This window comes from Lipotes vexillifer, unplaced genomic scaffold, assembly GCF_000442215.2.
Source record: "Lipotes vexillifer unplaced genomic scaffold, Lipotes_vexillifer_v1.1 scaffold202, whole genome shotgun sequence".
In the NCBI taxonomy this organism is placed as follows: Eukaryota; Metazoa; Chordata; class Mammalia; order Artiodactyla; family Lipotidae; genus Lipotes; species Lipotes vexillifer.
The window spans coordinates 2,869,658-2,895,609 of NW_006777228.1; the positions used below are offsets into that span (position 1 = coordinate 2,869,658).

The 25,952-nt window shown below is 35.2% G+C and overlaps 1 protein-coding gene and 1 non-coding gene across 2 annotated transcripts in view; one reads left to right on the forward strand and one right to left on the reverse strand.

Moving 5' to 3' along the window:
• Positions 1–25,952, forward strand: part of LOC103083018 (protocadherin-15-like) — a gene marked incomplete at its 3' end in the record, with an annotated part of 186,896 nt that overhangs the window by 13,627 nt on the left and 147,317 nt on the right. The window lies entirely within an intron of this gene.
• Positions 257–329, reverse strand: TRNAG-CCC (transfer RNA glycine (anticodon CCC)). The gene has a single exon. It is a non-coding gene; the product is annotated as a tRNA-Gly (tRNA).

The window sequence follows — 25,952 nt, forward strand, 5'->3', positions numbered from 1 at the left end:
CCCGGTACGCGGGCCTCTCACTGTTGTGGCCTCTCCCGTTGCGGAGCACAGGCTCCGGACACACAGGCACAGTGGCATGGCTCACGGGCCTAGCCACTCTGTGGCATGTGGGATCTTCCTGGACCAGGACACGAACCCGTGTCCCCTGCATTGGCAGGCAGACTCTCAACCACTGTGCCACCAGGGAAGCCCAAAGGATAGAGTGCCTTTTTTTTTTTTTTTGGCTGCCCTGGGTCTTGTGGCCTGCGAGATCTAGTTCCCTGACCAGGGATCGAACCCAGGCCCCCTTCATTGGGAGTGCAGAGTCTTAACCACTGGACCACCAGGGAAGTCCCTCTATGTCATGCATTTTGAGAATTGTTTTTTGTTCAAGGCAAAAGAGAGAAAGCCTATTTTATGGACCAGTGAGGAATTTGCTGAAAGCAAACAACTAGATGTATTAGGGTGATTTGATTAGGATATTACACATGAAAGCAGTGGTTCAGGTCTGTAGCATTCTCCCCTTATCTGGTCTGAGAGAAAATATGTGCATTCACAACATAACCTGCTGATGATTTTGTTCAGCATCTTGGCTGAATGTTCTTGGTTTGATGTTTAATGATTTATGTCATCCTCTCAGTTAGCAATTCCTATGTCCTTTGCTTCGGGTGACTATCACCTCTGTGGGATATGTGTAGAAATTTCACTTACTCTCCCAGTGAAAGAAAAGGGATCTTGTTCCAAGCAAAGATTATTCGTTTTTGTGATTACTGAAAAAGGCCTTGAATTGTTACAGGACCATCAAAATTCTGTTTCAGGCTTACCTCCTCAATTTGGAGCCTGTGTTGTCTAGCTAGGAAGGAGAAGAGACATATTGTTCAAATTCCTAATGTCTTAAATCAAGACTTATGGGTTTTGAAATCATTGTTCTCTGATTCACTTTTAATAATCATTCTCTATTGATCAAGTGGCAACCCAAGTCTCCTAGTGCAAACCAGGGCTGGGAGTTGGGAGTTGCAGCAGAGACAGAGGTATGCACTGTTTAATAGCTTAAATTATTAGACTACCATAGTTTGTTCCACAAATGATAAGAGATTTTGAATTATGGGTTTGTATTAAGTTATCTATTTATTCATAAAGACAGGTGTAGTAAGTACCAAAAATGTTTTCTGGACCTTAATATATACTTAATAAATTTATTTCTTTTACCTTTAGGAAACAAAATATATTTGAGTTTTTCCTTTTTCATTATAGCATATTTGGTGTGTAGGTTAAGGAAAGTCAGAACTAGCATAAACAGTAAAAACATGCATAAAAATCAATTAAATGAACTACTTTGTATGCTTGAAATTTTAATGAATCCTTAAAGAGTTTCTGGAGCCATATTGGCCCTTGGACTAAAATTTCTCAAATCATTTCTTATTGGTATATATACCTTAACTTATTAATATTTCAGAGAACCATGCTGTTAAGCTTTACTAGGTTTTCTTATATGTTCTTTTTTTTTAGATTTTTATTTTGTTTATTAACAAAATATTTTATCTGACTACTACCAAAACATATTGTATATAAAGGTCACTGCCTTGTTTTTTGTTATAATATCTAACTTTATTATAAACAAGTATGACTTTCTCCAATTAAACTTACAAAAAACAAAATTCAACTACCAAAAAGCCTCATTAAATCAGGATGTGTGTTCTTTTTGAGTTTGCATTCTAATTCATTTTTTGACTGACTTTCTTTTTCACTGCTGTACCTAATTCTAATATTCTTTCTACTTTATATCTATTTGTAGCTTCTAGTTTGCCTCAGGTTAGAAAATCTGAAAAATGAACTTGGAAAATAGTGTTTCTCAGAGTTAATGAAACCCAGAGTAGAGGTCTAAAATAAAGACTCCTTTAGGCTTTCAGTAGATACGTGTACTTTGGAACCTGTCCTTTGTAGCTTAGAATATAATGCAGACAACATAATGGCTGATCGCAGTGCTGAGAAATCCTAGAGATGCTATGAGACCTAACCTAATCAAGTTCATGTGATGAAGCTTTTTAAGAGAAGGAACATATTAGTTGAGATCAAAAAAATAAATAAAAATTAGATAGAAGAAGAACAATAGGGACAGCAAATTCCCAGATGGAATCATGGTTTAAAGACTTTGTGATGCATAAAAAGACCTCTAAGAAGGCTGGTATGGCTAGACATAGAGGGCCAAGAGATACATGGCATGAGGTGGAGCTAGAGAGGTAGGAAAGGAGAGAAATTACATAAGTTACTCATAAATGTGTAGTCCATGGAAAAGATTTATATTTAATCCTAAAATCATTGAGAAATTTTAGAGTTTTTAAAAGAGGAAGAACAGCCTATAAATTTTAAAAAGCAGAGGGAATGCAAATAAATACATGTATTGTTTCTTACTTAACCCCTTTCCTAGATCCAGTACTCCTATTGCAGATATTTTTAATTGTTTGCCTGGGTATTGTTCTACTAAAAACAGATATGTTCTCAAGTGTACTACATGTGGCATCACAAGCAATACCAATTGATTGAAGTAGGTAACAAGAAGAAATATATTTTCTGTATTTGACCTAAAAGAGTAAAACATGCAAGGGAATTGTGATACAATGTTTATGTAAATAAATCCTTTTTTCACACTGATAACTTCAGAACTTTGTTCTAGAGAGTGAATTTGTCAGAAAGCTGATCTTGGATAACGTGGTGTGATACACATGTGTTAGGGGTAGATGTGTGTATATATATATATATATATATATATATACACATATATATATACACACACACACACATATATATATGTACAACCAAATTCAGCATTGTTTTTATTAGTCTAATTCTTAGCTTATTTTTAAGAAAGAGGAAATAACATTTTATGAGTAAGTCTTAGAGCCTCAGTATTTGAATTATAGCTTATGGGCTAATTAGCTTAAGGCTAATTAATGCTATTAAAATGGAAGCATAAGAGCAGATGTTAGTTCAAAATAAATGTATAAAAAGTCTTCATTTGAGCAGTATTGGGAAATATTCCTGTCTTACACTGAGTTCCTTTGAAATACGCTCTGGGATAGAAAAGTGCAAAATGTTTGCTGGCATGCTCTTGGGATACTCACCTATAAGGAAGTGAGGAAGGCAGAACTGGCAGAGGGCTATGCTTACCTACAGTGTGGATGCAACTTAGATACAATGCTACATTTAACCAAACAAACAAACAAACTAGGACTCTCAGTTGAATTTGAATTTCAGATAAACAGTGAACAGTATTAAGTAGAAGTAATTCCCAAGTATTTCCCTGAGAAATATGTTAAAAGCATATTTGTTATTTACCTGTAATTCAGATTCAACTGGGCATGCTGTATTTTATTTGTCAACACTAAAATGAGTCCTTTGCCAGTCCTACTGAGAATGATTTTGCCAAATTGAGGCAAAGATAGTGTGTTTGTATCCTTATATTAGCCAATCATAGGCCAACGATTGCCCTCTTGATGGAGGCAAAAACCTTGGGAGAGTTAGTTCCTCTTAGATTGCCTAAGGGCAATGCTTAGCGAAGGGTACAGGTGTGAACTGTCAACTACTGATATTCCTTATTTTTTTTATTTTTATTTTTGCGGTATGCGGGCCTCTCACTGTTGTGGCCTCTCCCGTTGCAGAGCACAGGCTCCGGACGCGCAGGCTCAGCAGCCATGGCTCACGGGCCCAGCCGCTTCGCGGCATGTGGGATCTTCCCGGACCAGGGCACGGACCCGTGTCCCCTGCATCGGCAGGCGGACTCTCAAACACTGCGCCACCAGGGAAGCCCTGATTTATGAGATGGGTGTGCTCCTATGAAGGAGCAGTCTGGATGTGAATCGCACTACCTAATACAGTAATTTCTCTTATGTCAGTTGCCAGAGTGATGTTTAGATAATATTTCTGTATCATTGTTTTGTTTTGTAGTTGTTATGACTTTGTTCTCTTAATAATTAATTTTCTGCCTTTGTGTCCCTTATAGAAAACTAAGGAATTACAGTTACAGATGATGATTACAATTTAGAAGAAAGAAAATTTGTGCTGACTTACTTGTAGGATTCCTCTCTTTAGCTTTTATCAAGACAGAAAAAAATGAGCAGTAAAAATGTATACATATGTGCAATTTCAGTCTATTGAATTTCTTGGTAAAGTAAAAGGCATTATAATTGTTGCCTGTTTTATTGTGAAAGAGGATAGAGAAAAATAAAATTCACTATTTCTTTTAACAAAAAAGTTTTTGAAATGACTCTAGCCTCTTTTATGTAAATGGCTTAATTTGACTTCTCCTTAGAAATGAGAGAGAACAAGTCTAAAGAAATAAGGAGTAGGAGAATAGCTTACTTGAGAAAGAAAATAAACAAAAAACAAAGAAAAAACCTTGATAGCTGTGAAATGTAATAGACACTTCATAAAAGGAATACCCAGATTTGATGAGATTCTATAGAGCAACAAAGGTCTAATTTCAAAAAATTCTAATTTCTTATAAAATCAAACCTTATCCTTATAGTGTTATTAATTTTAAAGGATGGAACTTGTAAAGATCTTTTATTTATTTATTTATTATTTATTATTATTATTTTTTTCTTTTGCGGTACACAGGCCTCTCACTGCTGTGGCCTCTCCTGTTGCGGAGCACAGGCTCCGGACGTGCAGGCTCAGCGGCCCAGGCCCCCCGGGCCCAGCCGCTCCGCGGCATGTGGGATCCTCCCGAAACGGGGCACGAACCCGCGTCTCCTGCATCGGCAGGCGGACTCTCAAGCACTGCGCCACCAGGGAAGCCCTAAAGATCTTTTTTTTTTTTTTTCTTGCGTTATGCGGGCCTCTCACTGTTGTGGCCTCTCCCATTTGCGGAGCACAGGCTCCGGACGTGCAGGCTCAGCGGCCCAGGCCCCCCGGGCCCAGCCGCTCCGCGGCATGTGGGATCCTCCCGAAACGGGGCACGAACCCGCGTCTCCTGCATCGGCAGGCGGACTCTCAAGCACTGCGCCACCAGGGAAGCCCCCTAAAGATCTTTTATTAAAGATTTGCTTAAGCAAAGCACATTGCAGAGTGCTGGCATTTTTAAACTCTCAACAAAGGCTGCATTTATTGTTCCTTGTATTGTTATTATGGTCATGTGGAAAAACTGCTATTTTAAATATTCTGTAATTGCTTGCTATGTTTTATCAAGTTAAAGAATCTAAAAGTAAATATATTTTGATATTGAAGATAAAATAATTGCCCTAAAACAAGAGATGTGAATTCAAAGTCAGCATCCTCCAGGGCCAGACAGATAAGCATAGAAGACAATAGCAACTATGATGAAGTGGAGGCTACATACTCAACATAAAGATGTTCAAATTCAATTATAAAATTAAAAATCTTCTTCCCAGTAGCCAGACTTTAATTAAGACAAGCAATGAATCAGTTGATCACTCTTGAAAGAAAGACTATCAGAGACCTAGTATCATTACCAGCTTGGAAATGTTATAGTGTAAAACATAGTTAAAGCAGTCGTGAGAAATGAAGATGTCTTACGTATCATTTTCTTATAAGAGAGAGAAAATTCTTTAAATATTAAATATTATTAAAATAGTAAATATCATTTGAATAGTAAAAACAGGGGTTCAACTGAGAGTATAAAATAATTATTGGAGTCCTAGGAAATGGAAAAATCATTAGGTAGATGCTCATTTTTCTCTCTTTATGGGTCTACATGGTTTCTAGTCTCTATTCAACTATCCTCTCTGAGACAGGACTCCTATACAAGGCTCTTAGTATTTACTCCCCTAAAGTTAAGTTGACTCATGACTGGGTTGTCATGGCGCCACTCCTGGACCCCTGCTCCTAGTAGACTCCTAGTTTAAATGCCTATAATTAACACACTAGACTATCTGGTCTCCTAAATCAAATTCTTGAGAAAAAGTTGGTCTCTTATTTGCTTCTCCTTGAGCCAGGCTTCCATTCCTTTTTTTTTTTTAACTGAGCTGTAATCAGAAAGCGAGGTCATGGGGCACAAATAGGACCCACTTTAAGCTGTCTGCTTTATCACAATGCCAGATTAAGACATTTAATGACTCTGTGTACTGAAAAGGTTATGATGTCCGTTCATTATGTAATTCAAAACCAAAATAATTTGAAACTATAAAATACACACTTGGACTTTCCTGGTGGCGCAGTGGTTAAGAATCTGCCTGCCAACGCAGGGGACATGGGTTCAAGCCCTGGTCCGGGAAGATCCCACATGCCGCAGAGAAACTAAGCCCGTGCACCACAACTACTGAGCCTGTGCTCTAGATCCCGTGAGCCACAACTACTGAGCCCGTGTGCCACAACTACCTGAAGCCCACACACCTAGAGTCCATGCTCCACAACAGGAGAAGGCACCACAATGAGAAGCCTGCACACCACCACAAAGAGTAGCCCCCACTTGCCACAACTAGAGAAAGCCCGCGTGCAGCAGCAGAGACCCAACACAGCCAAAAATAAAATTAATTAATTAAAAAAATAAATAACTTTAAAATAAATAAATTAAAAAAATACACACTTGCTGAAGCTAAATAGCTAATTCTAGTTTACAAAGTTCTGGATAAGACCATGAAAGTTGAATCTTTCTATTTTCTGGTATGTATGTGTATATACATATATGTGTATATGTGTATGTGTATATACATATATATGTATATATATACATATATGTGTATATATGTATATATATACACATATATGTGTATATATATACATACATATATACATATACATATACCCTAAATATTGAAGCACATTTCAGCAATCCAGCATAAGTTGATTACTTGCTCAAGTCTAATCTCACTCTCTCTCAAACCAGATCATCCCTCTGCTAACAAACAAGGATTTGTAGGTATTTCCTTCCCCAGAGGTAGGGTGGGGTAGCTTCCTTGGGGAGAGATCAGAGTACAAACAGATTCAGTACTTGCATTGTGTTCTGTTTGCTTCAGACTGAGGTTCTAACAAGCTCAGACTCCTTGTGACCACCTCACTAGGGACAGAGTCATTAGGAATGATCTATCTTCTTCCCCATGTTCCTTCCTGTAGGCCTTCTTTCTATCTTCCCCCCAAATTTCTTTACCTCTTTCCATTCTGCCCTCTGTCTCCTCTTACCTTATTACTTTAGCAAATTATATTAATGTCAGATTCCTGATTCATTCAAAGGGGATAACAGTAAAGAATAAGGACACTATTAGGTAAATACTGAACTGTGCCATCCTTCTTTTCCCCTTTCCTTAGCTGAGAATCATTGGCTAATTTAGTAACCGAGGGAAATGTGTGTAATGTCTCCTAGTGATCTGGAGGGTGGCAGGGTAGCATCTGGCCTGAGTGAGTCAGACCCTAAATTTACAAATAACACCTGGTGAATAAGATACTACCAGTAATTTCAACCTGCTGTTGGTTTCTGAAGCTTTATAGAAACTTAGAAGAGTCATAAGCCACCACCTTAGAACCTTACACAGAAGAAACATTAGGCTTAGAGACAAAAAGTGCTCTCACCAGAAGTGAAACAGGCATATAACAAGGACTGAAAAAGAGGAAATTAGGTGAACAGGATCTATGTTCCTAAGTTTCTTATGGTTAATTGCTCCAAGCTACTGTTTAATGAAAATTTCCAATTTTTTAAGAAATGGAATGCAAAATATCAATGTTTTGATAATGCTGTAGATTATTCACACATGTGCAGGTTTTATCAAACTGGAAGTCTCTTCTTCCCTTACTAGAAGTGGAAAAATCAAGTCTAAAAGCTTAAGCTTACGCTTGTTCAGTAACGTTAGGCAAATTCACTCAAATGTTTGATGTGACCTCTGAATGGTTACTTTAAATCCAGTGGTTCTCAACTAGGGACTTGCCAGGGGATATTTGGCAATGTCTAGAGGCATTTGTGATTGTCACAAGTTTCAGGGGGACAATACTTGCATCTAGCAGGTAGAGGCCAGAAGTGCTGCTAAACCTCCTATGATGCATAAGACAGCTCCCTGCAGTAAGGAATTATCTGGGCCCAAAATGTTACTAGTGCCAGTGTTGAGAAGTGATACTCTAAATAGTTCTTACTTCATTATTCAATCAATAATATGTGTGAAGTGACTGTCACATAACTAATAGTAAACAGTATTTTACTGAGCATTTATTATGTCATTCTAAGTACTTTACATGCATTAACTCAATTTACCCTCTCTTCATTATAAAATAAGTCATGCTATAATCCCCATTTTACAGATAAGGAAACAGACACAGAAGAGGTAACTCGCTAATGATCACATAACTAGTAAATGATAGACCTGGGATTCAAACCAGGCAGTTTGGCTCCAGAACCCCACTCTTAGCCACTACAGTGAAGGGAATCAAATTCTTCTTCTTACTTCCCTTCACTTCTCCCCATGCTCTTGCGCTGCAGAAGAATGCCTAATTCTGGGTCTCAGAAAAAAGAGCTTTATACAGTAGGCAGTGTTTCCCCATAGTTGTACTAAACTTTATCTGCAAAGTTAATTTTTTTTATTGAAGGATAACTGATTCATATTCTGAAGTCCAGATTAATTCAGATTTTGAATAATATGATTAAAAAAGAAAATATAAACTCTAGCTCAAATCATTAAAGTTTAAATTCCACAGGTCAAAAATTTAGGTATGTGTATTATAGACATTTTACACTAATAATCTAACATTTACTTCTTTTGAATTTTATTGCAGTATTTGTTACTATATTCATTTTATAATATCATATATAAAAATTAAATAGTAATATAATAGAATTTATTTTATATAGTCTAGTATTTTAATTTACCTTAATACCTAAATGATAATATTAAGCTATTTATTTTGTTTTATAATTTTTAGATGCAAATTCCAGCCAGCATCCAAATCTTGATTTCATATGTTATGGCACTTAAAAACTATAGTCAGAGACTATTTCTAAATATTTTGCTTATAGTTTCATCCAATTTAAATCTTTTTAACATTTTAGTATTTTTTTCTGTGGTAATAATGACCTCATTTTTTTAAAGGAAAAAAAGAAAAACTGAGAATTTTATTTCCCTTTACACAGCGTATTTTTGTTCAAAGCTTCAATAATAATTAGTACAGATATAATATTTCCCAACTAACAACACTCTTAATTAGTGAGGCAAAACATAAAATTCAGTAACTGGAAATGGCAGAAAAGTACAGGCTATAGTAATAATGCAGCATGAGATCATTATTACCAAATTTTTCCCAAAATGCTTTATTTCAGAAAATATCAATCTTAAAAAAAAAGAAAAGTTTCTTGGAGTTTCTATTCTATTTCTGAGAGATACCAAGAAGACTTCATTTAAGCTGAAACCTCAAGGGGAGTTAGCCAGAAGTTTTGGAAAAACAATGTTTCTGGCAGAGGACAGAGCTAGTGTCAATGTCGTAAGGCAAGACTGAGCCCAAGATGTTTGAGGAACACTAAAAAAAGACCACTTTGTTGGAGAAAAGTGAATCAGGAGTAGAGGCTGAGTGATGGGATCTGCCAGAAACAGAAGTAGAATACGAACTCTTAGAAACTTTTTTCTTTTAAGATTGGTATTTTCTGAAATAAAGCATTTTGGGCAAAATATTATGTGATTAAGATATGAAAGGAAAACTATACATATTTGAATTTTACATCTTTCCTGCAATTATTTTCTGTGTACCTATCACCTATCATTTGCTAGAAGCTTCTCAAAATTTCCATGTAAACAACATGCATATTGAGTTTATTCCTCCTGGTCAGATTCTATTCATACCTTTAATTTTGTAACTCAGAGTAATTGACTTATATGTTTTATTCCCTTAGGGTCCTAGAGAAATAGCTGCAAAGAATCACACTCTTCAGATCCCCCTGAACACCCCTCTGCTCTCCCCCTCCTTACAGCCACAGGAGGGCCTTTCCACATTTGTTCTACCTCAGATTCTTGTTTCTCTTCCGAGGCTTTAGGGTAAAAATCTGCACGCCTGCTCTGCCATCTGCTTTTACTATTCTTTTCTTTATTCATACCCCTATCGCCACTTTTACTGATTATCCCCAGCAGGATAAAGCTGTTTTCAGTACAGTTCTGCTTAAGGGGAATTGATGGTTGGGGAGAAATTACTGCAGTGTTGATAGTATTTATCAGAATGCAAATCTATTGTATTAAAGGAGAGAAACTCATTACTAAATAGAATATCTTGAGTCAGGAGTTTAGCAAGATTTTGGGAAACACTTTCATGATATAGAATGGGAATTCACATTTAAATTCTTGAACCCACAAGATTGATTTGAGCAAAGTAAACAGAGTTTGAACAAGTAAAGCAATGAGTCTGGTCAAGATACTTCAGGCATCACATACCATTTGCTCCATATAAGAGCTCAAAAGCAAAAGCAAGTGCAAATGAAGGATTTAAAGGTAGAGCTACATATACAATTGCTGACTCAATATTGGAGAAAAGTCAAGAAGATTTGACAGAAATTTGTATATTGCACAAAGCATGACTTCTGAAAGGATTGGGGTTGGAGTTGAGTTGTTGATGTGTGTATATGTATATATATATTATATGCATATATATGCATATGTATATGTATGTGTAGGTGTGTTCTAGAGGTCAGGGGTGGGGTCAGGAGTCCCAGAAATCTGATTTTTTTTTTTTTTTTGCGGTACGCGGGCCTCTCACTGCTGTGGCCTCTCCCGTTGTGGAGCACAGCCTCCGGACGCGCAGGCTCAGGGGCCATGGCTCATGGGCCTAGCCGCTCCGTGGCATGTGGGATCTTCCCGGACCGGGGCACGAATCCGTGTCCCCTGCATCGACAGGTGGACTCTCAACCACTGCGCCACCAGGGAAGCCCAGAAATCTGAAATTTTAAGTAGCAACCCAGGTGACCTTTGATCAAACAGTTCTTGGGCTTCACTTTGAAGAACATTGGCTTCAAACTTGCAGAACATTAGTTACAAAAGCCTCAATAGCTAACCATTATGTATTATTTCTCATTTGAATGGGAAGCCTCCCAGTTATTTTTCTATTAAAAATGCTCTTTGCTGTTGGCTTAGAGAAATATGCTATGTTGTATTAAGACCATTCATTCATCCAGCAAATAATTAGAATGCATAATGTGTTCCAGGCAGTGTGTTAAGCTCCAAGTTTCCTCGTGATTTTATACCCAATGTTCCTGCTCTCATGGAACTCACAGTCAGTTAGCAAGTATGTAGGCCATGACCAGCTCTGAGTTTCTTATTTCCTCCTTGGCCTGGAACATATAGTGCATGTCAACAGGTTGTGCATCCTTATGTACATTCAGTATGCTGGCACATAAGTGTGTCCTAGTCCTTATAATGTAGCTGTGGACAATATAACAAGACAGTGTTGGCAGCTGGAACGTGGACGAAATAGGTGAAGTGGCTTGATAAAGGCAGTTTTCTCAATAATAGGCACTAATAGTAGTTTTACAGTTCTGTGTTTGAGGGTATCAGAGAATAGGTAATCTGAGAACTAAAAGGAACTCATCCTGGACAGTCAAAATACCAACCATTGCAACTAACTTCAGCACACGTCTCTTGAGGAGTTTGGGAGAACTGAGATGTCTTGCTAATCCAAATCCCCCAGCTTGAAATTCTCTGAAATACTTTCCTGAGTATTATTCTTTGGACATTTTTGAGAAATCTTTAATAGCACAGATCAGTTTTTCTGTGGGACAACTCTGGTGAAGATCATTTTAAAGATGTGGTTTTAAAGCAGACCCACAAAGGTTGAAGTTCATTTAGTAACTCCTATTTCACTTAAGAGATGTATACATACTGTGTATGTTTATTATTATATATACTACATATAAGATATACATATATACTTAAATTAGAGATTTATTTTGAATTTTATCAAATACCTTCACTTACTTTCATTCTTCAGTTCAGTTACTAACCTTTCACTGAGTTTCTCAGTCTCTTTTGCCAATCACATGCCTTCAATCCCCAGTAAACACTCTTCTGCTTACCACCTTACAGCTTGCTTTCTTTAATCACTTCAATCATGCCTGTTGGCCACCATTAGAAATGAATAAATGAAAGGTTTGGCCCCAAAGAACTGAGAGGTCAATGCAGAATACTAACTCTACTATCATTAACCTAAGTAGAAGTAGAAAATAAACAATAGATTTAGCCCCAAGTGGCTGAAAGGCTAATGCAGCACAGTCCTTTGTTACCATTTGCTAAAGTAGAAGCAGAAGACAGTAAAAGAGGATAAAATAAATGGTGTAATCAAAGTAAACTGAGGCTATGGCCATGGTGGACTCAATAATATTGGTCTCTTTAATGAGTCATATCAATTCAGCTAAGCTTTTTGTGTGACTGCTGTATGACAGACATTTTCTTGGATACTGGGGATCCAGAGGTGAATAAGTCACAGCAGTTCTTGTAATTGAGGAACTTAATGTCTAGTCTTGTATGAAAACTTTTGGTAGTTATCCAGAAATATACTGATCATTATGATATTAACAGCCTACATTTACTGTGTTGTTCCAGACATAGTGCCAAGAGATGGACCTATATGTATGATATTATGATTTTCAGTTTATAAATCTGGACACCATGGGTAGAGAGATTAAGTAACCTACTGAGGATCATATTGCTAGTGATTAATAGGGTTGTGATTCAAGCCCAGCACTCTGAATCTAGATCTTAAAGACTTAATATTTTCTAAACTTTGCCCTACAGCTTTATTCTTTTATTTTTTTTAAATTAATGAGGCTATAGTAGTCATTTATATTTCTTTCAATTTTGATTTTGTGACTAAATATGATTCTGCATATATCAGAAACTGGTGTTTAAAATTTGCCAAAAGAGAGAGTCTGGTACATCAATTCAGAAGTGTAGTGGGCCCAATCTGTAACTGGAATACAAACATGTTTATGGTTAAATATTCTATTATTAATGACCCACAGCCTGCACAAACAGCATGGATCAACTTAGATCATCCACTTCATGATAAGGCCAGGAAATTTTCCTTTGAATGACTTTCAGAGTTTTTCATAGTGCATGCATGCCCCTGCGTGCACACACACACATACATACACTTAGACTGTATATATCATTTCTTTGCAAGTTTTACTAGTTGTATTGTAGGGCAGCACTACTCCAGCCATTCCTATAATTGAAGCCTGCAGAGTCAACTGTTGAGCAGCAAATCAGAGCCCTGTTTCAACAATGCCAGCTCAGCCAGACTTATTATCTTCTCTCTTTTATTCACAGTGGGTCTGTTGTTTTTGAAAGTGACTGTTGCCTTTGCATTTCTAAGAGAATCCTCACTAAAATTTACATTTTAGCCTAACTTGCAGGAGCCTACCTTCAGAGTTTGAAAGTAAAGGTAATCATATTATATCTTCAGGAGGCTTCCTGTTTCCATTTTCCTTAGAAAATTTGTATATTGTGAGTTTCATCAAAAACTGAACGAGACTACTTGGAAATAGATAAGAACTCTGAATAATTTATTCCAAAAGAAACATGTTACTGTGCAATTATTTACATAAACACTAGCATTTTAAAAGCTTTTATAATATCTACAAGAACTATCAAACCCATCGATTTCTGTTAGAATATTCCCAACTAAGTAATTTCTTTGAACACATGATTGCCTTTGAACTCTAGCTCCCCAGAGCTTCACAGTCAAGGAAAGGTTAAAAGAAAGAAATGAAACGTTATGGCCAAATTCAAAGCCATGATCATTCTGCATCCTGACTTATTTTGGTAAGAAAGTTAAGTCAGAGAGCTGGGATGTGACTTTAAGCAATCAAAAAGGAAAGGCAAGCCCATTTCCCCCCCTCAGGTTTGTGTGTGTATTAGCATGAACTAGATATGCAGGTAGAAAACTCTTCTTCAGACTCATTCCTTCCTAGATTCTCAGAGGCAGCAAAGTTTATGACCTCATTATTAAAGAAGCCCTGTTCTCCTGATTGCTTTAATAGCTGGAATTTTGTCTAAATTCTACTGAAATTCCTTATGAAGGATGATTATAGTTGTGGGATTCCCACAAGGTGTAGACAGAAATGGGTATAAGATGGGAGATGGTGTCACTATGACTAAGAAAATAGTTGAACATATTACAAGGGGTTGTAGCAGTAGATACTATTATAGTATTTTGAGTATAAGATTGGTATGTATATAGCAGGGGCCAACTACCTCTGGGAATCAAGTACTTTGCCAAGATTGCTGGTTTTGTTTCATATCATATGTTACTGTGGAAAGAATCTTCTACCTCTACTCATCTTCAATGAAATGATTTGTGTGAAGTCTATAATATTGGTCAGGGACCTTGGTTACAAAAAATCACAAAACAAACAAAAAACAAAACAAAACCAGAATCCACTCTAGTTTCTTTAAACAGAAGGAAATTATTCAATGGTTGAAATAGGTCACATATGATAATTGAAAGGGTGGAAGAGGTAGAATCTGTTTTGGCCTTTTAGGAACAAGTTGCAAAACTAGGACTACTATGGAAAATTCTGCCTTTACCGTGGTCCAGAAAAGTGGAGTCAGAAAGTTGCTGCCACAGTTGCTAACTCTAGAACCACACACTTCTGCTTTAGTCCGTACCTGCAAAAACGAATGTCTAACACCTGCTTTCCTCATATCATTCATTCTGAATGATGTCTCATGCAAAAAGCATCTTGTCAGAGTAACCTAATCATAAATAGAATTCTAGCTGCAAATGAATCTTTTAAGTGTAGTTTTTAGCTTCCCAGATTATACATTTCAGGAATATGTGCAAAGAAGGTGGTTAAAATAACTATTGTGTGATAATGGCTGTGTGCATCAGCCACATCAGTCACAGGCTGGAGTGTTGTCATCTGTCTCATATATGGTGATATAAGTGGAGTCCAGATAACATGCCACAGTGTGTTAAAACTCATGGAAATTACGGATTTCCATTTCACAATCACTTTGGATGTGAAATATATTAGGTAAATTATTTTTATTTTTATTTTTTTTGCACGGGCCTCTCACTGTTGTGGCCTCTCCCGTTGCGGAGCACAGGCTCAGGACGCGCAGGCTCAGCGGCCATGGCTCACGGGCCCAGCCGCTCCACAGCATGTGGGATCTTCCCAGACCGGGGCACAAACCTGCGTCCCCTGCATTGGCAGGCGGACTCTCAACAACTGCGCCACCAGGGAAGCCCTAGGTAAATTATTAACATTAAATTTATAACCTTTGTTTTTAAACCAGATCATGCCAGTGCATATTTTACAGAAATGGGGTAATCATTTTTATGATTTCTAATGAGATTATATATTCATCACTATATATTTAGATATTATGTGATACTCATCTCTGTAACAGTATTTTTAAAAGAGGAAATTGTCCTATTGTGGGAAAACATTGTCATCTTGTAAACATCATTAAAACCTCTACATTATGTATCTCCATATATAAAGAAAGCAAGCATGTATGAGTTATTTTTAAATGTAGCTAGTTATGTTCTAAAACACAGTGAAGGTCACTACTCAGGGTTATCCTCTAGAAAGTAAGTTTTCTGTTTTCTTTGCTCTTTGACCCATTGTCTTCTTTAGCAAAATAAATTGGAAGCTAATTTAACGTTCAGGAAAGTAAAAAAATAATCCTGGATCATCTGTTTCCCTTAGTGACACAAGTGGATAATTGCAGTCCCATTATTCTAGAAGAAAGGTAAATCACCTTTATATCTTTTTAATAGAGTGAGAATTCAAGAGGCTCCAGTGTTCTAGCTAAAGTGTGTAAATACTTCTCAAATGAGGAGTCTTAAAACATCAAATATACATATAAATATAATATAAATTGAATATCAAATTGAACCCTCATCTACCCAGTGTTTGGCTTCAACAATGATCAATGTTATACTGTTCTTTTTTCAACTATACCTCCACATATTCCCCATCCCTCATGTGATTATTATTTTTGTGGCAATTTGAGGTTAAATTTATTCCACTGAAATGTCCAAACATTACATTTTGATAAATATATAATCTTTAACTACTACCCCAATCAAGACACAGACTATTTAAATTATGGTAAAGAATTCGCATGTACTCCTTTGCAGTCATTCCTCCCCACACCCTTCCCCAAGTAACCACTGATTGGCTTTGTATTACTACAGATTAGCTTTGCTTCTTCAAGAATTTCATATCAGACATAAATCACAGCAAGATCCTTTTTGACCCACCTCTTAGAGAAATGGAAATAAAAGCAAAAATACACAAATGGGACCTAATGAAACTTCAAAGCTTTTTGCACAGCAAAGGAAACCATAAACAAGACGAAAAGACAACCCTCAGAATGGGAGAAAATATTTGCAAATGAAGCAACTGACAAAGGATTAATATCCAGAATTTACAAGCAGCTCATGCAGCTCAATATCAAAAAACAGGCAACCCAATCCAAAAATGGGCAGAAGACCTAAATAGACATTTCTCCAAAGAAGATATACAGATTGCCAACAAACACATGAAAGAATGCTCAACATCACTAATCATTAGAGAAATGCAAATCAAAACTAAAATGAGGAATCACCTCACACCAGTCAGAATGGCCATCATCAAGAAATCTACAAACAGTCAATGCTGGAGAGGGTGTGGAGAAAAGGGACCCCTCTTGCACTGTTGGTGGGAATGTAAATTGATACAGCCACTATGGAGAACAGTATAGAGGTTCCTTAAAAATCTAAAAATAGAACTACCATACTACCCAGCAATCCCACTACTGGGCATGTACCCTGAGAAAACCATAATTCAAAAAGAATCATGTACCACAATGTTTATTGCAGCTCTGTTTACAATAGCCAGGACATGAAAGCAACCGAAGTGTCTATCGAGAGATGAATGGATAAGGAAGATATGGCACATATATACAATGGAATATTAGCCATAAAAAGAAACGAAATTGAGTTATTTGTAGTGAGGTGGATGGACCTAGAGTCTGTCATACAGAGTGAAGTAAGTCAGAAAGAGAAAAACAAATACCATGTGCTAACACATATATATGGAATCTAAAAAAAAAAAATGGTTATGAAGAACCTAGGGGCAGGACAGGAATAAAGATGCAGACGTAGAGAATGGACTTGAGGATGTGGGGAAAGGCAAGGGTAAGCTGGGATGAAGTGAGAGAGTGGCATGGACTTATTATATATGCTACCAAGTGTAAAATGGATAGCTAGTGGGAAGCAGCCGCATTGCACAGGGAGATCAGCTCGGTGCTTTGTGACCACCTAGAAGGGTGGGATAGGGAGGGTGGGAGGGAGACACAAGAGGGAGGAGATATGGGTATATATGCAAATGTATAGCTGATTCACTATGTTGTAAAGCAGAAACTAACACACCATTGTAAAGCAGTTATACTCAGATATTAAAAATTGAAAAAAAAAGAATTTCATATCAATGTATATTGAGCAATTCATATGGTTATTAGCCATTCATACATCTCCCTTCATGAAGTTTCTATCAAATCTTTATTCCATTTAAAAAGTTTTTTGTATTATTGAGTTTCATATTATCAAATATATATGTATTCCAGATACAGGTTCTTTGTTAGATATGTTTTGCAATTATTGCCTCCCAGTATATGGTTTATAGACAGATGTCTTTTGAAGAACATAAGTTTTAAATTTTGATGCAAGTGTAATTTTATGGTTGTTACTACTGTGTCCTTCCTAAAAATTGTTGTCTCAGGATGCAAAGATACTCTCCTCTGTTTTCCTCTAAATGCTTTGTAGTTTCGATTTTTATGCTTAGGCCTTGACCCTTCTTATATTAATTCTTGTGTTTGGAAGAGGTATGGGTTGAGGTTAAATTTTCTTTTTCATATGGATACCCAGTTGTTCCAGAACCATTTGCTTAAAAGATTTTCCTTGCTCCACTGAATTCTTCTGATGTATTTGTCAAATAGCAACTGTGGGTCTATTTCTTGGCTCTATTCCAGGAATTGCCAGACTCTGACTCATGGCTTATTTATGTATGACCCACAAGCTGATAATGGTTGATTCGTATTTAAAATATTGTCAAATGAAAAGAAGCAGCAGCAAGAGATATCCCATTAGTGGGCCACAAAGCCTAAAATATTTACTATCTATCTATTTACAGACTAAGTTGGTCAGTCTTTGATCTAGTGTATCCCACTGATTTATAGGTCTACTCCTTTGCCAGTCTCTATTTCTGTTGCTTTATGGTACATATTAAAATCAGATAGTGTAAGGCCTTCAGCTTTAATCTTCCTTTTCACGATTGTTCTATTTTAGGTCATTTGCATATCTATAAATTTTTGAGTCAGTTTACTAATTTCTATAAAATATTGCTGAGATTACAATTAAGATTTCATTCTGAGATTACAATTAAGATTTCATTGAATCTATAAATACATGGATTACATTGCCATCTTAACAATATTAAATATTCCAAACCATGAACCTGGCATATCTCCCTATTTATGTAGATCTTCTTTATTTCAGCAGTATTTTGTAATTTTCAATATTAAGGTTCTAGCAATCCTTTGCTGAACATGTTCCTAAGTATTATGTGGTTTTGGTGCCACTGTTAATGAAATTTTTTATACTTTGTCACTTCTTTCTATTTGTAACCTTTCCTCATCTTATAGTTTGAGTATTTAACTTGTGTCTTGAGACCATGATAAAATTACTTATAAATTCTAGTACAGGCGTACCTCAGAGATTATGCGGGTTTGGTTCCAGACCACCACAATAAGGTGAATATCCCAATAAAGCAAGTCACTCACATCATTTTGTTTCCTGGTACATATAGAAGTTATGTTTACACTAAACTGTAGTCTCTTAAGTGTGCAATAGCATTATATCTAAATAAAAAATGTACATACCTTAATTAAAAATATTTTATTGCTAAAAATTGCTAACAATCATCTGAGCCTTCTACAATTATAATCTTTTTGATGGTAGAGTGTTTGAAACATTGTGAAAATTATCAAAATGTGACACAAAGACACGAAATAAGCAGATGCTGTTGGAAAAATGGAACCTATAAACTTGTTGAATACAGGATTGCCACAAACCTTCAGTTTGAAAAATCGCAGTATCTGTGAATCTCAATAAAGTAAAGCACAGTAGAACAAGGTATGTCTGCAATTATTAATTTATTTTAATTTTAATTTTTTGTTTCCAGTGTTACTGAGATATAATTGACATATAGCACTGTATATGTTTAAAGTGTACAGCATAATAATTTGACTTACATACACCATGAAATATCATCACAGTAAGTTTAATGACCATCCATCATTTCATACAAAAAGAAATATAAAAAAAAAATTTCCTTGTTTTGAGAACTCAGTATTTACTCTCTTAACAGCTTTCATATGTAAGATATAGCAGTGCTAATTATACGTATCATGTTGTACATTGTATCCCTAGTACTTATTTATCTTGTAACTGGAAGTTTGTGCCTTTTGACTGCCTTCTTCCATTTCCCCTTCTCCCAGTCCCCTGCCTCTGGTAACCACAAATCTGATCTCTTTTTCTGTGAGTTTGTTTGTGTGTGTTTGAAGTATGATTGTCTTGCAATACTTTGTTAGTTTCTGTTACGCAACATAGTGATTTGATATTTCTATACATTTCAAATTGATCACCATGATAAGTCTAGTTACAATGTGTCACCGTAAAAGAATGTTACATAATTATAGAATATATTCCACATACTATACATTGCAAATCCATGACTCATTTACTTTGCAACTGAAAATTTGTACTTTTACATTTCCCTCACCTATTTCTTTTTTCTCCCCACACTGTCTGTAGTTATTTTGATGATTCTTTAAGATTATGTATAAAAATAGCCACGTGTCTATAAATAGCAGTAGTTTGCTTCTTACTTTTTAACCTAGTGTCTTTTGTTCCTTCTCTTATTGCATTAGCTAGGATTTCTAGCCACTGTGCTGAATAGAAGTGATAAGACTGGATACTCTTGCCATCTTGTAGGTATTAGTTGTAGTTATTGTCGCTGTTGTTGTTGTAGATGTTGCTTATCAGATGGAGGAAGTTACCTTTTATTTCTAGTTTGCTGAATTTGTTTTATATTGAATGGGTGTCTGATTTTAATAAACAAATTTTCTATGTTGTTTGAGTTATTTTTTCTTCTTCATTCTGTTAATAGGATTTAATTTATTGTAAATTTTAAACTAACCTTGCATTTCTGGTATAAAAACAACTTCGTCATGAGGTATTATCCATTTTATATATAGCTGGGTGTGATTTGCTAATGTTTTTCTAATAATTTTATTATTAAGTATATTTGCCCCTAAGGTAATGAGGATGTTATTCTATACCTATCTTTTCTTGATGTATCTTTGTCAGGTTTGGTATCATAAAACCTGATATGTTTCATTCCCCTCCATTTTTAAAAAGAGTTCATTTAAGATTGTTTCTTCTTAACCAGTCAAGAATTCTATTTTTATGTTTGATAGAATTAACCAGTAAAGTCCTCTAGACTGGGAGTTTTCTTTGTGGAGTAATTTTAGGTAAAAAATTCAATTTCCTTGAAAAATATAGAGCTATTCAGATATACTGTTTTAACTTGTCTTTTTTGGTAAATTTTGTTGTTTGAGTTAGCTGTATTGGTGGAAAGTTGTTCATGACAGTCTCTTGTTATTCTTTTAGTGTTTATAGGAGCTCTAGTAATGTTACCTCTTTCATTCCTGATAGAAGTAATTTGTGTTTTCTTTATTTTTTTATCTGCCTTACTAGTGGTTTATCAATATTATTTTGTTTTTAACTAATCAAATTTTGTTTTGTTTTTTGTCATAACTGTTCATTTTATATTACATTAATTTCTGTTCTTAGGTAAAGGTACTTCTGAGCACTCATGATAGTGTTCGGACCTTTCTGGCCTAGTACTCAAAAGGCATGCTTGTGCACTGAGTAATGACTTTGAACATGAATTAAAAGAACTGATTGCTAAGATTTTGAGCTGAGACCAATTAAGATGTTAGAGCCCTGTTATTAAGGTTGATCTTGAGTGTTCATAGTTCTCTAAGAAACACTGCAAAATAGATTTTCGTGGAAGTCAGATTACATCAGAGGCTTTGCCTTAACAACTAAACTCAAGAATGGAAATAGGGATTGCTTGGCTGCTCTTTGTTTCCCAATGACTTTCATTTTCTACCTGAAATTTAAGTTTTCCCATGGTCTTGAGAGAAGCCTTCCTTCCCCGCTCCCCGCCCTGACCCCCACAGTGGACTTAAGTGTGATCTTGCCTCTTGCCCTGTAGGTGTGATCTTGTAGTTGAATAGCCCAGGCTGGTACCTGCAAATACTACAGGAAGCATGGACTTCATTAAGGTTACATGCTTCAGATACGTAACTCAGGAGTGTCAATTTTCACTTAAAGGACAGCCTTTACCACTGTCCAGACTGTTCATATTATACCTATATGCCAAATAGGCAAAGATTAGAGATGTAGGTGGAATATTTAGGTATTCTGTATCTCCAGCATTATTGGTAAGAGGGGAATCAGGTTGAATTGAAGCATGTTACTTGTAAGATTCAGTCAGCAAATATTTATGGAACACCTATCCTGTGCAAGCTTTTCTGAGAGGATGTAATTAGGGAATAAAGTAATGGATAATTACATGATTGTTGGCAATAGTCTATCACCTAAAATTTGAGTGATATATTGTAAAATAAATTTGTTTTATCCTGTGTGTTTTACCTCTTTTCCCCTTGTTTCATTTTCAACATATATACAAATCCGTTCTTAGCTTTGTAACCGCTATAATCATGTAACTTGTTTTTCCATCCTATAATTGTGGTCTAAAAATATGTGACTTATTTTTCAGGTCATTATTATTTCAAATATCACCATATTACTATTTATTGAACTAAGTCACATATAATTTATTGTAACGGCAATAGCAGATCCAAGACATTACATTTTTCTTCTTTTTTAAACTTGTCTTAACTTTTAAAAAATTACTGAATTTTAGCCTATATATGAAAAAATGCAAAACACTCAATGAGTTTTTATAAAATGTACATAACTTTGTAACCTCATCCATATCAGGAAGTAGATAAAAGTCCTGCTCATGCTCTTCCCAAAATGTTCACTCTTTCTGCCTCAGAGTTAACCACTGTCCTGATTCCTAATCAGTTATATTACACAAATGGAATCATATTTCTGTGTCTGCCTTCTTTTGCTCAAAATTATGTTTGTGAGATTTATATATATTAATGTGTATAACTCTGCATTCATTTCCTTGTTGTATAAAATCCCACTGAATGATTATACAAATGAATGTATCCATTCTACTAATGATGTTTAAGTTGTTCCCCACTTGGGACAAATATAAGTAATGATACTATGAACATCCTTGTACATGACTTGTGGTAAACATGCCACTTATTTCATTTGGGTATATACCTGACACTAAAATGCATGCGTCATTAGATTTGCCTATGTACAAACTTAGTAGTTAAAGCCACGCTGTTTCTCAGAATACTTTTACAAATATACACTCTCATTAGTAGTATATAAGCATACCATTCTTATCAGTATGTGCTATAGTGTCTTTTTAATGCTAGCCATTTTGATAGGTGTTTGCAGTATATTATTGTTAATTTAATTTGCATTTCTGTGATTGAAAAACAGGCAGAATATCTTTGTGTATGTTTATTGACAATGTAGATATTCTCTTTTGTAACATGTTTGTTAAGGTCTCTTTCCATTTAAAAAAATTACCTGTGGTTTATTTTACTTTATTTTTCTTACTGAATTTAATTCTTTATGTTCTCGGGACATCGGATTTTGTCCAATATATGTATCATTCCATACTCTGTAGTTTGATTTTTTAAAATTTTCATAGTGTAATCTTTTGATAACATTATCATTTATTGATAAGTTCTTTATTTTAATACAGTGCAATTTATCTATCTTTTCCTTAAATTTAGTGCCTTTTCTTTTCTGCTTAGGGAACTCTTACCTCTCCCAAGATCTTGAAAATATTCTCTTAAATTATCACCTAGAAGTGTTATTATTTTCTTTTCTACAATTTAATACTATTTTGTGCTTTTGTGAGGTAGCAAATTTCATTTATTTTAAATATGTATATTCAATTGGCTCAGCATCATGAATCTTTTATGAGTGAATCTCTTTCTAGACTATATTTTGTTCCACTTGACTGTTTGTCAAGATTGCATCAATACCATGTTGCCTTGATTACTACAGTTTTAGAATACATATTGATATCTAATAGTTCAGCCCTCCAATGTAGTTTGTTTTCTTCAAGCTGATCTTAGATGTGCTTGGCACTTTGAAATTTTATACAAACTTTAGTGTGAAATCTTCAGTTTCTTCAAAATTTCTGGGATATTTATTGGTTTGCATCAAATATATTAATAAATTTGATGAGATTTTAACAATTTAAAAATATTCAGTTTTCCAATCTGTTAACATAGCATATCCCTCCACTTTTTTTAAGATTTCTTTAATTTCTCTCATACACATTTTATTTATTGTTTTTTGTATTTTGTTTAGAGGTATTAAATATATATATTTTAAAATTTATCCTAGGTATTTGATGTTTTTTGATGCTATTATGATTATCATCAGTGTTAGCATTCAATTTTTCTCTTTGTTATTAGAATAAGGAGCTATTTTTATGAGGCTACTTAATGCCTGTATTTATGGTTTTGTAACTCGTTGACACACTGCAAATATAATTAACCTAAAATGTCTTTTTTTCCTGAATATATGACTTCCTTATTTTTCTTGCCACAAATCTCTCATTTCCCTCCAAAGTTCATATACAATTTTTCTTGTAAGGTGATGTTCAAGTCATTATTCTGTAATTCTATAACACTAACACAGAAAAACCTTCAAGGGAAATGACCATCTGGAGTTCAAGTTATTTTTATACAAAGTAAGGCTTTAGCATAGAATAGAGGTGAAAGGAATCTACAAAAGTCAGGAAATATCTCTGAGAATTAAAAACACTTTAATATTTTCCTTCTGTTTTTCACAATTATGACTAAATGAATTTAACTACTTAATTATCAATTGTTTCAGATATCCATGTCTTGCTCTGAAAATCACTGAATACTTTTAAACCAGATTCTCATTAATGGATGTTCCCTGTGTATAGCCATTACATTCACTACAAACTTGAAAAATAAATACATAATCTCTATAAAAATAGGTGGAGGATTTAACTTTTATTTTTGTGGGACGTGTTTTCTCTCTCTCATTTTTTATTTTTCGTGATTTTTTTTCTGGCAGATACCTGGAAGAAATGTGGAATCAAATGCAATTTTGTTTGTTTGTTTTCATGCAGTCTTTGTCATGGGAATAATACTTTGATGATGAATAAATAATTATTTTTATTAATTTTACTCTGCAAGAATAGCAAATTATATTAGATTCCTACTGCAACTTTATTGAAGGAGCTGGAATAATACATATTATTCAGAATATTAATGTCTGATGCATATCCATAGCCTAATTGTATATTGATCAAAATTTTGATTTTAACCAAGGATTACTTATATGTCATCTTTTATGATATATATGACATGATGAAAATATATTCATCTCTTTAAGGGAAAGCATTTTCTTTTTTTTTTTTTCTGACCATTGGACAGAAAAAAATACAATTTTGTTATATATATTTATAATATTCCCATGGTCTTTCTTTAATTTTTATTTAAATATTGTGTCATTTGTTTTAGACTCTGGGTCCATGGAAAACATTTTCTTCAAAGTAAAATTATGTTTATATAGTTACATATAACTCAGCTCTTTTGAAACAGAAGACAAGAGGGCTTTTTGGGGGGTTTTTTGGTTTTTCTTTTTTACAGTATGGGACTTAAGTAGTGTGAAAATACTGAAGAAAGTTGGGGGGAGGTGTTGCATGTGATTAGGTCACTGTTTGCTAACTGTTGTCTTTAGGAGTTAGGTTCCTATCTTCCCACAAGACTAGGAGAGAGGGGCACTGTCTTTCTTGATGATTACATTTCAAAAGGATGGCTACTAGGTCCTCAGGAAAGATTTTCCTGCATTGTAAAACTGGTAAGATGCTCTGATATAAAATTTACATGTCAAAGAGGCAGAGAAAGAATTCACAATGGAAAGTTTTTCTAAAGTAAACACTCTAAGAAAAGGGAGATCAGGGAGTTGCAGTTAGGAAGAAATGTGTCTAGGGTTTACTTATCCTGGGGGAAATAGGTATATTACAGCTATCTTGGGGCTCCCCTGATGGCGCAGTGGTTGCGAGTCCGCCTGCCGATGCAGGGGACACAGGTTCGTGCCCCGGTCCGGGAAGACCCCACGTGCCACTGAGCGGCTAGGCCTGTGAGCCATGGCTGCTGAGCCTGCGCGTCCGGAGCCTGTGCTCCGCAACAGGAGAGGCTGCAACAGTGAGAGGCCCGCGTATCGCAAAAATAAAGTAAAATTTAAAAAAAGCTATCTTAGTCAGTTTGACTTTTCTTTGTGATTCAGAAGCAATTATTGAGGAATGCAAAGATACACACAATATTGAAGAATAAAATTATTTAAAAATATGTAAGAAAAATAATGAGGCAAAAGAAAATAGTGCATAAATTCTTTTCCTTCCACTTTTATTTATATGAGCATCTTCCACTATGGGAATATATGAAAAGAACATACTGTAAAAGAGGGCTGTCATAACCATACTTGGATTCAAATTTTCTTTTAATTAAAATCATATTTTGAGCCCTGAACATCAGTCTAAGTATTTCTTAATGCTTACATTTTATTAGGATATATCTGTGTTTGACATGAAAAATGTTTCAAGATATATCCCTGCTTTTTCTTACTTTGTACATTAATTTCAAGAATTTAAAAAGTGGTTTTTCCCCACATATTTCATGTCAACTTCTAATAGGGACACTGACTTTAAGAATGAAAATCAGATGTACCAAAGAACAGTGCTAAAAGAGAATGAAATGTGAAGTCTGTGTTAATACAATTGCTCTCTCAGCAGG